The 17,621-nt window shown below is 39.5% G+C and overlaps 1 protein-coding gene across 4 annotated transcripts in view; it reads right to left on the reverse strand.

Moving 5' to 3' along the window:
• SCUBE1 (signal peptide, CUB domain and EGF like domain containing 1) overlaps positions 1-17,621 on the reverse strand; it is a 216,020-nt gene that overhangs the window by 143,262 nt on the left and 55,137 nt on the right. The gene's annotated exons all lie outside the window — the stretch shown is intronic.

Below are 17,621 nucleotides of genomic sequence, written 5' to 3' on the forward strand. Positions count from 1 at the left end.
TTGCTGTTGATGTTGCAGATTAATATTGCAGTGTTTTTATATGAAGATGATTAGGATAGAGTAGAATATATGGAATGGAATAGCATCACAGAAGACTAATGCTGCTTGATCTATATCCTGGAAATTTAAGTTCAACTCTTAAAGCAAACTGTAGAAAGAGATCATTGAGGTGAATGTTCCCATACGAAGTCTTTAAACTAACTTCAGCATAACTGATAACTCTTGCTCAGACAAGGGGTCAGAAATGGATTAATAGCGATGCTACCAGCAAATGAGAATGAGGAATTCTGAAAGGTGTGAAGGCTATTTATTCACACTACACCTACCTTTTCATCATATTTCTCCTTCTTTCCAATACCTTCTTAACAATACATTAAATACATTCAGAAAGCAGAAGACTAAAGCAATAAAATATTTTTTTAACATCTGATGGCAGGGAGAACTGGGAAAAGATGTGGTAGTATCCAGAAATAAGAATAAGACCGACGAGGAAAGCTGCCAGTATTACATGAACTGTTGATTACAGTACACCTTTCTGTCCTCAGTCTTGGCTACAACTTGTGAGTCAGTATCAAACCACCAATTTTGGTAAGGAGAGAGCAAAGAAAATGACACTAGCAGTAAAAGCCACAAGGCACCACAGGAGGGTGCTACACACAGTCACTGTATTCATCTAGCAGGAACAGTTGAAGGCAGCATGACTTCATGCTTTCCATAGTTTGAAAGCAGGAATAAGTCCTTTCCCCTCATAGCATCTCAGAGTGAATCCATTATCTTGTAATCAGAGACTCAAAATTGAAGGGTAACAATAATGTTATCCTGAGATCTGTGTTGGTTGTAATGATGCTGACAGCTGAGGCCCGTTGCTAACATTGTGAGAATTTGCAAGGCAAATGACTGATCCAATGCAATGCACTTAATGGTTGTATAAATATTTCACTGTTCTTGCTGTGTTAGAGGATAAGTCCTCTCTACCTCAGAACATCAGCAGTTGTTCTTTACATGCTTAATATCAGTACACCTTCAGAACACTCCAGCATTCTTAAAATGAAACTGCTGTGTGAAGGGATATATGCTTTTATGAACCAGCACATAACAATACACTGACTGTCTACAAGTACAGATATATTTTACTGTCATGTTTTCTTTCACACTTCCCACTTATTTTTCAGTGGATAAACAAACCCACAGCACTGTACTGTATACAATACAACACAGTTTCAACTAACTGCTTTTTACTGAGGCTGTTTACAGCAATTTGAAAGAACAATTTTGAATTACTCATCCCCTTCCTCTCTTGACAAATGAACTCCAGGTTGTATTGCTGTATAGAAACTGATGAACATAACAGGGGCAGAAAGGATGCCAAGAGATTTCTCCTAACTTTCTAGGGTATAAGTAACTCCTTTATATATCCCAGTGAAGGTAAGAGAGCTCACCACAGTAATCTGGTGCATCTTGCAGTCCCTGAAAATACAAGAATTGCATGGACATTCCTACAAGTATCTTCTAGTGCAATGGAGGGTCTGTTGTCCAACTACTGAAGTAAGTATGCCATATCCTGCCCAGGACCTGTCTCTTCACTGACCCATCTAGTGGAGCTTCTGCTCAGAGTCCTTGGGTCTAGAAAAAAGGGTATGCTAACCCACAGAGGTGGCTAAATTACTTGCCTCCTCTTATGCAGAGAAAGTAAAGATGATGCAAGGGAGACTTCCAAGCAAGGATCTGGAATTCTTCCTCTTCCCCCCTATTCCTTTAACATCACTCATCCTGTTTTTGTCTATCAGTCTCTGACCCCAATCTAGTTACATCTTCCTGAGGTGTCCTCCCTCTTCATATAGGTTTCTTTGCTAACTCCCTTAATCATAGAATTGTAACATTTCTTGAGTTGGAAGGGACCCACAAGGATCATTAAGCCCAACTCCCAAATTAATGTAATGTTGGCCAACAGCTACCGCATTGCCAGCTTTCTTCTGTCATAATATCCCTTGCAAGTTACCACTCAATTTTCCTCTCTTCACCTGCAGAGTAGCTACCACTTGCAATTTTGCTTTCCCTATAAACTCCTTCCCTTACTTTTCTCTATGATGGAGCTTGCACTCTCCAAGGAACAAGCTGTTCACTCTTTGACCCTGACTGCTTGTTAGCATATCCATTCTATATAACATCAAACCTAAGGCTTTTGCTTCCACTTGTCTCTATCCCTTCTTACTTGATGAGTCCCAATTGTCCTTCAGGGAGATGGTGAAGGGAAAACAATCCCTAGCTCCTCCTTCTGTTCACTTGATTCTAGTATTCATCACTACTGGGAGTAATACAGTTTGCTTCCAGTAATAACCAGAGCGTGCTGTACGTACATTCCATACTGTCCATGACTTCAAGCATCTCTGTCCGTAGGCAATGGCATTTCCTAGGATCACATCTGCAAAGCACCCTGGGATACTTCAGGATGAAAGATGCTGTATTAAAAAATGGGCAACTACCTCAGAAGCAGCACTGTGAAAAAACACATACCAATGCCTCAAAATTACTGTTGGTCTACTAGTTCATAAAGGAATTAAAAGTTAATGCAACCAAGCACTGGAGACAGCATCATGATGCAGGACAGAAAAAGGCCTAGCAGGCCAGGAAATCGTGTCAACATGCAAGATAAGATGTAGTCAGCAGCACAGCTTCCTACAAGGTGGAACCTGGTGCTATTGACTCTGTTGGGGCATGACCTTGCTTTGAGAAAGCCACCAAACATTAATCAGAAGTGGAAATTAGGACACACCACAGCTGTGACACAAATGGGCTGGTGACTGACAGCACACGCCACACAAATCAGTGACAGTGGAGGAGTGGAGATAATCAGCTCACCTGGTCAATTTGCTACTGAAGAAGCATCAATGTAGAAGATCACAAACAGTTTAGCAACATGAGAACTCATTTGCTGCCTAGTAAGTTGTGTACAAACATGTAGTTTCCCAGTTTAAATGCCACTGTTGAAATTTCATTCCAAAAAAGAAATTTGCCAGAGAGGATGCACAACTACTCTCCCATACTCCAAGCTGGAAGCACAGAATTCAGAGAAGCTTCTGTCAGCCTGCACTGAATACCTGTTGCCACTATCACTCTAATCATCTGGCAGTTAAATTCTGTTTCTAGCATTGTCTAGGACATACCATGAGGAAAATATATTAATACATTGCCACTTTCACAGAAGAGAAGAAAGTATGGCAACAATGGCCACCATATACACTTTTCTTTAGGGAACAGAATTTGGATGGGAAGAAAAGAGGAAGATAATTCATCTATCAGAAGGCAATGCAGAAATACTAACTAAGAAGATATTTTTACATACAATCTCATAAATAAAGGAAACAGGGTGCTGGTCACCCTATATCCTATATAAATACTGGAAATGCAAACTGTCTGGAAAGAAGAAATAGAATGCTATACCCCGGTATGTGCACTAATTCATTAACTGCTCTATGGCTCCAATCCAGCAAAACACTTAAGCACATGAATAGTCCCAACAACAAAGGCCTGAAAGCCTGCCCACACATTAAAGTAAAACGCAGTGTCGGCACAAGCCTCTCCCTTGCTTTCAGGAAAACCTACAAAACCCAGAGAACAAAATCAATGCCGCGTCCATTGGGTATAGCAGGCAAGGAGTGGGGTCACAGCAGCCACACTGAAGGACAGTTTAGGAAAATGTATTTTTACAAAATGCGTAAGTACTTGTATATACAAATTTTAAATACACACACATTGGTAGTATTATATATTATTTTCTAAGCATTGTAAGAGCCCAGAATATCTGCAATACAAAAGAGCCATTTAGCTATGAAAAACATCTAAACTTTTTACTGGGTTTGCTTTTATGGGAAGATACTTTGCCATTCTGTGGAAAGGGAATATGTTGCTCTGTTTTCCCTGAGTTTTCCTCAGAGAAGGAATGTGAATAAAATGTCAGCGTGAGACATGCAGCAATCCTAGCTTACTCAAATCAAATGTCAGGGTTCAAGCAAGCATGATGATAACATTTGGTGGGGGCACGAGGGAAAGAAATGAGTGATTCACAGTCTGGAAGGCGACATTGCAGGGTCTAGATCAGTGGAAAAGTGAGAGGTGCTCAGGAAGGATGGGTGTGGAACAGAGATTTTGAATATAAAAGTTACCTGCTATCAAGATTTGCTCAGATGGCACGATTAAAGCATTCAAAAACATTTTCCTGTGACCTCAGACAACAAAATCCTTTACTATGTGAGCGAGAGTATTACCAAGAGGAGCATTTTAAAGCATAGTTACAATTTCTCCTTTTACTATCATTAGTATTTACACTCACCAAAACAATCCTCTTGCTTCTCTGTTCAAATGATACAATCAGCACCAAACACAGATGCACAGGGGGCATGTAGGCAAACACATTTTCCACACAGCAGCAAATTTGATCCCATTCCTGTCACAAATGGTTAATTTTTTTCTGGGGCACTCAGCATCAGATTTCATGTGGAGGCACCTGAAATAGCAGTCCTATGTTATTAGCCATTTAAGACCAAACGCTATCACCAACACAATGAGTGGAAGCCTAATCTGGCAGTTGTACTTCAGAAATGAATGAAACATTTATAGGGCAGTAGTGGTGTGAAAGTGGAAGAACCTGCTTCTCTCAGAAGTCTATATGCTCTGCTGGCACATTCAGGGTGAGAAATACCCAGTGTGTACAGAAAGCACTCTGCTGCTCTCATATCACTGCTCTTTCTCTGTGCATTGAGGCTTATTTGTCATTGCAGAATAGTTTCTTAAGCTTAAAACTAGCAGGCTCTCTTCTGTGCCCAAGTGACTATCTCAGCACCTGTTTATTGCTCTGCTACAGTGCACACCAACTTCTGACTACAATAACAATCATTAGTAGTAGTATTTGGGATTAGTAGACTATGTAACTGCCCTACAAGCATATTCTTCAGTACTGAATTGCCTTTCATCTACTTATCACCTATTGGTTTCTTTCTGGCCCTTTTTACTCCTTCTCAGAGTTCTGTGTAGGTCCTAGAGACACTTCTGTCCTATAGATTAGTGAAATGGTTTGCTGAAGTCTTCCACAGAAAGTGTAAAGTTTACAATGGTAGTACAGTTATTCACAACTTCCTTTACCTGTGCAATGGTGTAACCCAAAGAAACAATCATAAATCACATCAGTTTCTGATTCAATCTCTGTTGTTGGCAGATGTTTACAGTCTCGTGATGCCAGTTCAAATCCTACTGAAACTGCTGAGAGTTCAATCAGACTTGCATCTCATTTCCACTTTAGAGAGAACATTACAGCTGTGACTGGAGCAGTCTTTAGCCTCCACAGATTTCATGGTCTAACAAAGCTGTACTATTTCATCCTAGTCACCATGTATAAACCTAACTGGTATTCCATTTTTTAAAAAGAGAAAGGAGGTAAAAGGATAGGATGAATGAAGATAAAGATATATTGGTAGAGCTGCATGTGGAAATAAGCATGGCATCTGCTAGCAGCATATCTAGTTTGTAGCCATCCCTGGCTTTAATGATCTAAGAAAAGAAAGATGAAAAAAATTCTTTGGAAGCTATAAGCTCTTTGCAAGAGGTCAACAAGTCTTTGAGTCAGTAAATAAAAGTGCAGTGAATATTGCTGTGCAAGGATGAACACAGAAAAACAGATTTTTTCTTGATAAGCAGCTCAGTTTGATTTCTGTATTGTGATGAAAAGCATTCGTTAAACACTGAATATGGATTTTAAATTGGGCAGTATTTTCTGGTGGTCAAGTTAAGCAGAAGTGTTTTTCCTGATACCAGGTCATATTGGTCAAAGCAAGGAAATCCTATTTCTGCCTGTAAAGAGACTGTGGAAGTCCAAGGAGAGAATAATTATGGAACAGGAAAAACAGGCTGTCATTCAACACAACCACACTTCTGACCACAATGTTGCTTTTAAGATAGCTCAACTTAGTATAGCTCAGCACCCAAGTATCTCCGCGAAGTCATAATAAACACTAAGAGAAAATGAGGTCTTTACAGGTGTTTTTAGAGGAAATGAAGAAACAAAACAACCCCATAAAATATTTAACCAAATGACACATAAATAAACTTTGAGTGCTTGGAGATATATTTACATTCTGGGTTTGGGCACTTGATAGCTAATAGCAAAAGTGAATTTGATGGACACTCAGAAGTAGCACCATTTACACTAGGTCTATGAGGCCTCAAATCTGGGTTAAAAAAAAATCCGCAGTCTGGACAACAGGAAAATTCCTTTAGCCACCTAACATCCCTCTGCATGACACTAATGAGAACAAAATAAAAAACACAGAGGCTTTCATGCTCCCACCAAGGCTCTACTTTTAAAGGATCTAACTACTGAGAATTACCACAGATATTCTTGCCTTTTATTGTTTTTCTGGCATTTTACTCTACCATGGGGCTGTTTCATAGGCATTTCAGTCAGCTCCTGACAGATAATCCTCCAGATTAATTCAGAGTTCATTTGGCTGATAACTGGTCAGCTTCTTTGAGAGATGGCAATGGAATGACAGCTCACTACCTCTTTCTGCAAATTCTCGGAAGACTGAACAGCACAAGGTATTTTTAACTAATGCCAAATGCTAATAAGTCATGTTGAGATGTACACAGAAAGCCTTTTCAAAACAAATCTCCAGGTAAACATACTATTCAGGATTCAAGAGAGAGACACAGATTAGTCTAGGAAAGTATTGCTCACCAAATCCTGGTTTAAAACAGCTTATTACAGGCTTTTTTTTTTTCTTTTTTAATGAGATGTTTTTCAGATTCTGATTAGAGCAGAGTAATTAAACGTCCATTAAGGAAGCACTTAGGCCAAATGGATAGCTTTTCCTGGGAAGCTTAAAGGGAGTTCTGAGAGCACTTTGTCCAGAGAGGCAAGGAGCAGAAACAGCACTGGGGAAGAGTGTGCAGACGTGTGGCTGTGTGTAAGGGCAGGGTAGGCCAGGCTCACCTCAAGCACAGCTTGAATGCTGCCCTTTGGCAGAGCTGGCAGCACCTTTTTTTTGTTTGGCCTTTTCCTGGCAAGCTCCCCCAACACTGAGATATTTCACCCGCAAAAGGAAACAAATGTTTCAGAAACACTACCAGGAATACACTCCTTCATCTGGCAAATCAGGCTTCATGTCTGAGCTGTTTCTTGTACTAAGAGCCCAGTCTCTCCTCTTGATAAGGGGGTTTCCTGGATATTCATGCTACGGTACAATACATCAGCCACCTATGGAGGCAGACAAGGCTGCCTACCAACCACTACCATAAAGAGCAAAGGACAACACTTCCAGGTCTAAATATTTCAGAGTTTTGATGTTTGGGGTTTTCTCTATGAATTTTTAAAATATATAGTTAGTATTTCCAGGAAAAGCAGCTACTTCAGAAAACAAAATTTAGTGCTGCGGAAGAATACACTTCTTTCAAAAATAGTGTTGACAACATCTGGTTGACCTGTTCAGGTAGTTGTTGTTGTTCAACAACTTGTTGTTCAAGAAGTTCCACTTTACTTTTCAGAACGTAGACATTCCTAGTGTCAGTTTGGCTGCCTTCCCAGTACAAGGGCACAGTGCAGAAAGTCATCAGGCATCCTGAATTTCAGTGAGAAGTCAAGCTGCCTGGCACCATCAGAAATTGCTCAGTTTACCACAGTAAGACAACAGAGAACAAACAGAACAAAAAGTGTAGGGAGGAAAGGGGGGAGAGGACAGCATTTGCAAAATGCAGTTAGCCACCTGGCTCCCTGTGCTACACTTTGATCTCTAAACATGTACACATAATTCATCAATCACTGATGCTGAAGTGCACCAGGAATGAAAAGAGGGAATTAAGTAATGGACCAAAAGAATGGGGCTCAGGGTATCTGCATTCTGTTCCCAGTAGGAGCATACATACATAAAAACAGATACTCAGTTCTACAAAGCAGATTTGGTGAAATCAACATAGTACCAATTAAACTGCATGCTCTGTCAAATGATTCCTTCACAGCTTTTCCGGAAAGCTCTTGGGATTTCTACAGTCCTCCTGTGCAACTCTAGGCAAATTATTTAACTGTTCTGTCTCCTGTATCTGTAACTCACAGCACATGGCATAATATCTCCTATTTCAGAGGGGGTTTAGAGTACTGAGGTAGTTTTTGTAGCCTCCTGCGACATCCTCTAGTGAATTAGTGATTAGAAAAGCAAATGACTAGGAGTTCACTTCTGGAGCTGGCAGAACAAGAAAAGCACAGCGTAAGAACAATTCACATCGCTGCTTCCCCATCTTGGCATTCGTAGCATTCCAAACAAATGTCAGTTTAAATAACCAACTCTCATTACACTAAATACTGAAATGCCAACACTGATCATGTGAATTTCTGTCAAAAATTAATGTTCGAGTAAGGAGGGTCTTAGTTTTAGCCTGTCTAGTACTTTGCAGTTTGATATGGATTGAAGATAGCAGCTATTATATTATCCTCAGCCCATGTTAACTGTAGGGAGAAAACCTGCCAACTCTTGTAAATCACCAATGTAACACAATGTTTGCAGCACACCGTACTGGATAATACTGGCTTACACTGCATGTACAGTGACCGAGCTATAAACACCAACAATAACTTTTAAATAAGGTGTTTCATACCAGAGAGGGACAAAAGGGCTGTTGCCTTTACTCAAAGGGGAATGCTTTGTGTTGGGACATGAGAACAAAGATCATCTGCAGCTTCTCAGCACTGATACGTCAGGCAGAGCCTTTCGAAAGCGCTTGATCATACTATGAATCATGCACAAAAAGCAGGTAAACAGATTCCTTGCACAAGCTCAGTGCTTTTATTAATGGTGAACACAGTTCACACTCCAACAGCACACAATGCTTTTCTCCCATTTGTACTTAATGCCTCTGTTTCTGCATTTCTTGACTCCTGGGAGAAGCAAAGTTGTTGAACCCCTGCAAGGGTATCATCCTGATGACTTGGGCGTGATTACAGGTTGGCTTTGTAATCTCAGCACATGACCCACTCCACTGAGAAAAACATTGAAAGAAAGACAGACATTGCTGCATTTTGACTATACTATGGCTATACTGTGGTTTATACAGGACAGGAGCTAGCTAGATGGAAAGAAAACTGTAAAGGAGAGTATACTGAAAAGGAATGCATTAGTGAGCCAGGTTATTAAGGAGACAGAGGAAGAAATTACAGATTTTTCTGTTTCACACGCTTCTTTTTTTCTTCAGTCTGTTCTCTTCCGCCTCATTCCCACTTGGCTGTCTATCTGTCTACTTCTCTTACTTACTGTTTACCTGACATACCCTTGTCTCACTCCCTTCTTCCTTTGTGTCCCCTCTTAAAAACACGTCATGGTGCTACGATAATGATTCTGCCATGAAAGCATTCACAGTGACTGTGTTTTGTGCTGTCCTCTGCCCTATGTTTGCCTTGTTTACTCAGGCTGTAAATTTTCCCAGTTTGTACAGGGTCTCATGCAATCTGGCCCCATTCTTGACAGGTGTGCAAGTAAAAAATAATCAAAACCAGTTACAAACCCAACAATTTTATGACCCAGATACTCCTAAGATATAAAGCTTAACAGAGCATGCACGTATTCTTAGGCTTGAAAATATACATGGCTATTAAATACAAACATCTTCCTTCTTATTTCCATTAATTCCTAAATTATTTCAGAATAGCTCGGAGCAACCTCAAACATAATTACATGGAATTGAATAATTAATAGAACTCATTAAATGTATAGTATGCATACCATGTACAGGAGGGTAACAATATATATAAACAGGTATTTGGCATTCATATCTTGAATTCCTACTGGTTTGTAGCCAAAAGCACATTGCAGTGTCAGCCTCTAGAGAGTTCCTGCTGGATCACATCTCTGAGATTTGTCGTGAATAGCAGAAAAGAGGAACAATACCTGCAACATGGCCTGTAACTGACTTCTCTGCGTGGTGAAAAATACAAGACATATATGGAAAGACCCATAGTGACTGCAGTAAGTGTGAAAGATGCTGAGCACCTTTACAGAGTACTCAGAGCAGGCCCTGAATTCATCATTGTATCCCTGATGGCATGAGAGAGACATATCATGACAAATACAATGTATGCAATACTTAAAACAGAGTCCATTTGTTGTGTGCACCTGTGAATGTAACCCAGAATGTACACTCTGGCTTAATACTCTTCGCAGATCTTTCTCACCTGATGTTTCAGTCAACTGGATGCTAGGGGCCTTTAAAAAACATCAGTTCTTTCATTTAGTATAATCCTGTTATATGCAGAGCAGCCAGTATGAACAGAACATTGGTTCACTTCCAATGCTATTGAATGATTGAGTGTGAAAGCCCCCTTTGCGTATTTTCTCTTTAATTTTTTTTTAAATGTACTACTTTCCAGTGTGTTTTCCCATTCGTGCATATAGCTTTCCCATCTTGTCAGCACTGCCAGTCAGTCAGTCACTGAGCTACAAACTGCTCACTGCACTTTCTGTCACACAGGTGTGGAGAGATTTTTGATCTGACTTACAAATTCCCTGCTCCCCCTGGCAAGCTGGCTGGCTGTCATGTTGCTGAAGGGCGTTTCAAACAGCTGCTCTCTCCAAGACGCATTCTTTGCATCTCCAGCTTCATTATTTCTTACACACTTCTTTTCCCCCTGTAGTTTCATCCTTTCCATACCAAAAGGCATTGGCAATGGAGCTGTGCAGAAACAACCACTGTACCGTTAAAACTATTCCAGATTTTGGCTCATTGAGAGATGATCTGCATATCCTAGTTTATCACTTAGTCATGTTCAACTGTGCATCTACTTTTACTATTAAGCACTATATGCAAGTTACACATGACTTCTAGATTACTTACCGGTTGATGTTTTCTAGTGCATCTAGGCTTCATTTTTTTAGTATTATTTTCTTGTCTTTTTTGTTTTTGAAATATTTGCCTGTTCTGATCAGCACACTTAAATCTGGGACTTGTTACAGGGCAGCTTCTGCACTACACTCTTAGAATTCAATCCCAGATTTTGGTAAAACCTGGCGATCTGCTATTGTTCCTGAGCGTTGGGAGATTTCTCCTTTGAGTTTCAATGAACTCACCACCACTGCATTGTGCTAACCGGTTGGTTTACTAGTGCATTCAACCTCAGCTAAAGCAAAGCAGCAGAGGTTATTGATTACTCAACAAAATTTGGTTTTCCTTCCAAATGAAACCTAATTCAAAGCCCCAGAAAATTTTGAAGTAGAATATTTTTCCTTTAGAAGGCAGATGAGCTATAAAACTAAGGTAGCATATGTAGAGACTTTATCACATTTTGTTGAGTATAAAACTGGTCCCTAGGACCTCAACAAGGGCCTGCAACCAACTCTACTTGGCTATATTTAACTCTGCAACTTGTGTTATACTGAAACTATCTTGATTTCATATCCTATACAATTTCCTCACATCCTGTTTGCCATCTGGACTGCTCTGAGGAGCAGGACTGCAGCTGCTTCAATGGGGTGAATCTATCCTGGAGTTCAGACACAGTCACAAGAGCTTTAGACAATACTGTAATATTTACACCTCAGTTTTCTTACCTATAAAGGGAAGATTGCAGTCTCAGGTTTCAGATGCATTTAAAATTATTGTAAGCCAAAAGTGACATGCTTTTGCCTCCAATTCTATGACATCCTAAGCAGTCACCATTTAAGCTGACATTTATTGAAGGCCTTAATGTGAAAAGCTGAAGAAAAAAAAAGAAAAACAACAAAAAACTACTGATAATTTTGATACTTAAAATTCTGCTTTTGCAGTTTTATTTGGATAGTACTTAAAAGGCAGCTACGAAGGGGGTGGAGGGTCTCTTTTCACAAGGAGTCGCATGGAGAAGACAAATGGCAATGGGTATAAGTTGCACTGGGAAAGGTTTTATCTTGACATAAGAAAGAAATTTTTTACAATGAGAACAATCATTCACTGGAACAACTTCCCCAGGGACATGGTAGAGTCCCCATTGCCAGCCGTTTTCAAAATGTGACTAATCAGGGCTCTCAATATTCTCACCTAGGCTCCCTTTCCCACAGAAGGTTGGACCAGATGATCTGTCAAGGTCCCTTCCAACCTGGGCAGTTCTATGACTCTATGAGACTACTTAACTTCCACATCTAGTCCTAAACTTTCATCTAATATTGGTTTTATGATTATATAATTGCTGCTTCTCCACACAACTGAACTTCAGTCAGATTACACTTAAATTAGTTTTACACCAGTGTAACTTTACTAGTCCTAATCATCATAAATCACTGATATATGAGAGGAGGGATATCAGGCCTAACAGAGATTAATTTTTACTTATACCAGGTGTTTTCACCTGTTGCATTTTTCCTTATACCAGGTGTTTTCACCTGTTGCATTTTTCCTTCACACAAATTACAAAGCCCTTCCATTCCAGAGGAATGGAGAAAGCAAATGTGAGGCACCCTTCACACAAGCTGCTGGAGCAAGTAAGAATCCCTGAAACCAAAGTACAGCAATTTTCTTGGGTTATACACCGTTTTAAAAGGTTACACATGTCTAACAGGGCACAATGAGATTTAAAATAGTTTATTAAGCCTTTTTTCCTGGATACGTTCTGTATCCTATATTCTGTGAAATATAATACATTGAACTATTTATTCAAAATGTATCATGGGAATGTATAAACAGAGACGTTTCTATTACACATTGGTCTTATTGTGTGCAGTTTTAGGAAAATTCCAAGATGGCAGTACGTTTGTCCTGATAAAACTTATGCTGCCTGATAGGTTTTCTTATTATCTAAAAGCACACGAATCCATTTCCTTAAAATGTACTTTACATATATTCATCTACTTTACAATCATATTAGGATTCCAATTAAAAAAGACAAATAGGACTGTTCTCCTCCAATGAATGGGATGCCTGTACTAGAGGTAGCCATGGCAAAGTATATTCAAGTAATGGAGTAATTTAACCAGTTACATCATCATGAAAGAGCTTTCACAGTTGATGAGAAACCTTTTACTTCATAAAGTCTGGAACAGTGCTGGCAACACTTAATTACTTAAGGTCACCCTTCTACATTAATCTAAATATGAATAGATTATTGTGCTTTCTGTAGAAAAAGCACCTCTGTCCTCTAAAGTGCTTTGTAGAAATTCTTGAGTCACAATAACTTTCTTGCCCAGAGTCCCACAAGGCATCAGCACCAGAGATGGGAAGAAAGTCCAGAATCCCAACCTGTAACCTTTCCTGCATTGACTGGGGGTCATGCTTCCTCCCAAGGAGTCCTAACACATTATTCTACCGATATAAAATTGCACTGAACTAAGAAAACAAGTATGGAATAAAAATAAATCATGGAAAGTATTGAAGATGTAAATTGAAAAAAGGTGGTTTTAAAATCCTCAGAACAAGAAGAAACTTGGTAGTTTGAAGTCAGCTGACCGATGAACCCCTATGCTACTACTGCAAAATTAACAAGGGTTTAAACATATAATCAAGTTTAACAAGTTACTATCAGGACAAGCATGGTAAGCCATTTCATAAGCCCATGACAAATGCAAGACAACTTGGCCTAGCATGTTTCCCTTTCCTCTGGGACTAAACTGTCACACTTTTAATGCAGAAAGAGGCAAGCTGGTTTTGAGACAGTTTGTAGCACAGTAATTTGCTAAGTTGTGGTAGCTTGACTTTATGTCAAACTCCCTAACCCTTCTAAGAACATAAGGCTAATGGGATAAGGGGAACCGAAAGAGCATTTCCTTGCCAAATGTTTTTTTAATAGGCTTGAAAATGATAGTGACAAGTGTGTGAAAAGCCTTTCCACTGTTTGACCAGACTATCGTAATTTCTAGCCTTCTATAACCTGGTACTTTTCCACCTCTTCTTGTCTCCACTTACACTGACCACTCCTAATTGCACCCACCTTTTTAGTTTACTTGACACTACCTGTGTGAAAACATTGGCAGTGAATGTTTAGCAGATATAAGACCATTGATATAACTATGCTTTAGGTAGACATTCAGGGATGAAATCTAAAATAACAGAAATCTTCCTAGCCACAGAACTCCTTAAGTATCTTTCTTCTAAGCAAACAACCTTTGTGTTTTAGGAGACTTGCCCTCTGGAGGTAGAACAGCTATAGCTTTCTGTAATGTGTCAGCTGACAGTTTTGGTTGGTGAGGCAGTTTGTAGCCAGGACTCCTGACCACAATACCTTTTATAGTTGTAATGCAAATGGGACATACCATACCCTTCATTATGATCACTCTGAACTTAGCAGAGATACAGGCATATAGCTAAACTGTCTATTTTGATGCTTTTAAAGCCCATTCAGATTTGTAACTAACTTTACCATCACTAGAATGTTAATGATGTGCTCAAGGCTTTGCTGAATTGGGGCTTTTGGCTTATCATCAGACTAAGGGAAAACATGCTGCAACCCACTCACCTGACTCAGTCACAGCTGCAGTGTACAATACTAATCTCCACATTTATTAAACACATGCTCCCTCTGGAGCTGGAGATGACACAGTAACAGCTGTTGTATTCTGGTTTCCTTTTAAGTCATGAGGAAACAAACACAAACCTGTCTCTGGTATAATACACAGTGTTCACACCTACTATTGCAATTAAGATGCACTAAGATAAACAACAATTAAGTTCTTTGTATTTTTTACAATCCATTCTCCCTCCCATTTTCTCTCCCCGTTGTTGCCATCATTATTGTGAGCAAACTAGCACTGAAAACTGACTCAGCAAAGGGAAATTTCCCACAAAAATAAATGAGTAAATTGTACTGGGCATAGTATCATCCCAAAAGATACTGAGACTAAATGTAAGAGATTAGTAGGCCAACAATGAATACAGTGAAACAAAGTAAATATTGGGAAACCATGGTTTACCCCGACTTTAATGTCAGTCTGGCCTCCTGTTGGTATAAAATTCCTATTTGTGGATCATTAATTCTTTTTGTCCATAGGAAATAAGAACACTTGTAGGTAGCAAGCAAACATGTCACAGCAAGGATGATATTAAAAGCCCCACCATGAACTCCAGTGTGGTTTTTAGGTACACTTGTGGGTAGGAGCATGGTAGTACAATACACCCCCAAAACACTGGGACAGGCACAGTGCATCTCTGGAAGCTGGGAAATTCACACAGCAGCCAACAATTTTTAGGAAGGTGCTTTATATCAGAAGATGCCTTTCCTTTGGCTGGTTAGTATAAAAAGGGACATATTCCCTCCTCTGCTCAACCCCCAAGAGAATATTCAATGCCCTTTTTCAACTCTGAAATCACCACATCACTTGAATGTGCTGATGAGCTCTAAGCAAGTCATCAGCACCAGCCTTGCTGACAGCCAAGGCAGGTGAGCTGGGCCTGCAGACAAGGCACTGCTTAGGCTTGGTGCTGCTCCCTCCATTCTGAACTCATCCCAGCTCCTAAGCACGACCTAAGCACCTTGCAATGCTTCTCCCCTTTTCCCAAGGCACTTGAAAACAGGATGGAAAAGGTGGCAGCAAACTGTATGAAGAACCTTGTGCTTGATTGTTTTAGACTGGCTGAGACCTTGAAGAGACTTCAGGTAATGTCAAGAACACTGAGATTGTGTGACTGCATATGCATTTTTCAGAGCCAGAAAAGTAATCCCCCTGCAATTAATGGCTCTTACCATGCTCAATGTCAACAAGCTTGCTAAAGGACTCTGGCAAGTCAGTGCCTTTGTGTTTGGGTTGCAATGCTGGCTGTGTGGTGTGCTTTTGTCCACTATACCTCTGCTGGTAAACAAGGCTGAAGACACAGGCCAGTCCTAGGCACAATTCTGGCTAAATATGTTGAGGCATATTTTTGTGTTCTGACAGTTTCTGTAGTGGTGCTTACAAGTGAGACAGATGAAAGTGAGTAAACACAGATATTAAAAAAGCCATTTACTTTCTCACCATGCATGTTTACTATTTGCAGTTTAGGTGCCTCTGACAACTGAAAGAGATGATTTAATCTTATTTCCTTCCTCCAGCATACCCACCTGATCTATTTCTGTGGGACATCATGGCACTACAGTGTAACATTTGCTGTTACTGTAAATTGGCACTTTATTTTTTAAAAGCTACAAACCATTTGTTGATAAAACACTTTGCAAACACCATCAGTCTATTTGGTAGGTCGCTTGTTTTTTTCATATCTCAAATAATTTGAAGAAGTTGCTTCAAATTAAACATTCATGTCTTACATGACATTTTCTTTGTAAACAAGTTGACACAAATACATTATTCCTCTGCATATTTATTACATGCATACAGCAGTCAACCTTCAAACCCACTCCCCTAGTCCTTCTGAAAAACTAGGAATCCTCTTTGCCATAAAAACTTACCCTTTTCCCTCAATAAATCTACTCCTTAGAAGAAACTATTAGCTTCAGAGTCTCATTTTTCATTTATTTCATTAGTTTCCATCTCAGATATCTAAATTCTCTTTTATTCTAGCTGCGAACTTTTATAATGTGCAAATTGAAATAATGATTGTATCGCAGCACTCTGCAAGTGGTTTTCATTAAGCCTCCAGCTACTATTCCTTGCTCTGTTGGATATCTTTGTGTCACGGTTACTTTATGCTGGACAGAAATTTGAACAATTTATGTTGAAAAGAATTACTAAAAACCTATTAGATAACAACCTTTAAAATGCACTCATTGATGGAGCTTAATTGTATGTCCTTGTCATAATCAAAATACCTCAATTGCTTAAAACTTAATGATCATGCTAAAAGGTGGACCTGTAAATATATTCCAGACATTCACATTTCTGAAAATCAAAATTACTACATGTCTTTACAATTCGGTGTAAGCAGACACACACTGCCAGAAATACATTTACATTTCTGAGATGCTACACTACAATGTTTTGCTTTCTTGTCAACAGAGTGACTAAATTCATACTCCACATTCAAGTAGGATTTTCTGGATAATTCTAGTGACTTGAAATAGTTCAGAACCATTTGTGTGGCTTGTTGAAATTTACAGTGTGCTTACATTGTTGATCACCAGACTGATCTTGCTACTTTGTCATTCTGTATTGCCTATTGGTAAATGAGTTTGCTAGCGTGTATTCCCGTTGCTGCCAGGGTCACCAGAAGTCTGAATGAGCACATAAAGAGTCCACTTAATTGCAAAGATTTATAGCTATGCTGTTTTCTTTTCTCCCTTTCCACTCAAACTTGTCTTCTGTGTCTGACATGTATAGAAAAGGGAGAGCTGCTTATTCTAGTCAAAATCAGCAGCAGACAAGGATCACAGTTTTGCAGGGATTCCTTATTTCTACTGCTAGTGCATAGGCAACAGAGAAGCAGTTTTCTAGTCCACCCTAGACAGGGTACTGAACCAAAGAAAAATGCTGTGTCAATATAGGATCAGCCATCATGTCTGCAATGAAGCAATGAGCTACCTGACTGGCAATACCCCATAATCTGCATAACTTCCAGAAGCAACAAGCTGTTCATTTTGATTTAAGATACCATGCTCCCTAAGGTGGAAGACAGGCGAACTATTATACAATAAACAGATGAGAAATTTTTAAGTCTTGGAAACTCAGAAGCAGAAAGTTGCCGTTTGAAAATCT

The sequence above is a fragment of the Falco peregrinus genome, chromosome 6, assembly GCF_023634155.1.
Source record: "Falco peregrinus isolate bFalPer1 chromosome 6, bFalPer1.pri, whole genome shotgun sequence".
NCBI lineage: Eukaryota > Metazoa > Chordata > Aves > Falconiformes > Falconidae > Falco > Falco peregrinus.